This window comes from Morone saxatilis, unplaced genomic scaffold, assembly GCF_004916995.1.
Source record: "Morone saxatilis isolate NCDOM2014 unplaced genomic scaffold, NCSU_SB_2.0 Contig16, whole genome shotgun sequence".
In the NCBI taxonomy this organism is placed as follows: Eukaryota; Metazoa; Chordata; class Actinopteri; family Moronidae; genus Morone; species Morone saxatilis.
In genome coordinates, this window is record NW_023339718.1 from 13,568,917 (window position 1) to 13,569,611 (window position 695).

Genomic DNA, 695 nt, shown 5'->3' on the forward strand with positions numbered 1-695 from the left:
AGACAGACAATGTTAACAACTTAGTGGAGCATTTAGCAGCTAAAGAGCCAAATATTTCCCTCAGGAGTTGGTGAGAACTAACTAAAGCTATTTACATTCATCAGGTGGCCAGAAATACGACTACAAATGAATGCTAATATGCTAATATGAAGGCTGTTTCCTGACAAGTTTGCCTATCAACTTAAAAGGTGATATAATGCCAGTGTTATGTATGCTGCCCCCAAGTGGCCAACAAAGTTAGTGCAGATTTTTTTTTAAAATCTAAATCTGTGCCAATGGCTCATTCCTCATGTCTTAATCTTTTAACACCTTACTGAATGAGCAAAACATTAGATACATCTTCCTGATATTGAGCTGTAGCTGCTTTTTGCACCATCCACATCCCAGTTTTACCAAAAGTCCCAGTGTTTTTCACTGTGTCTCCCTATTTACAACACATCTTCCTGTTAATTAGTTAAGATGACGGGAAGAAATTCAGTGAGTCTCACCTGGATTTACCTCATCCAAGGTGAAAGGGTGTCATCACTTTATGCTGCGAAAAGCTCCACTGTTGTACTTCGCATCTGTTAAGTCAACCAAGGGGGCCACATGACAGGTAACTCATTGATTTTGACCTCTCATCCTGCGCCATCAGCGGTACACAGCCCTGTTCTGGTAAGCATTATTCATCATAGACATACAAGACATACTGTTTT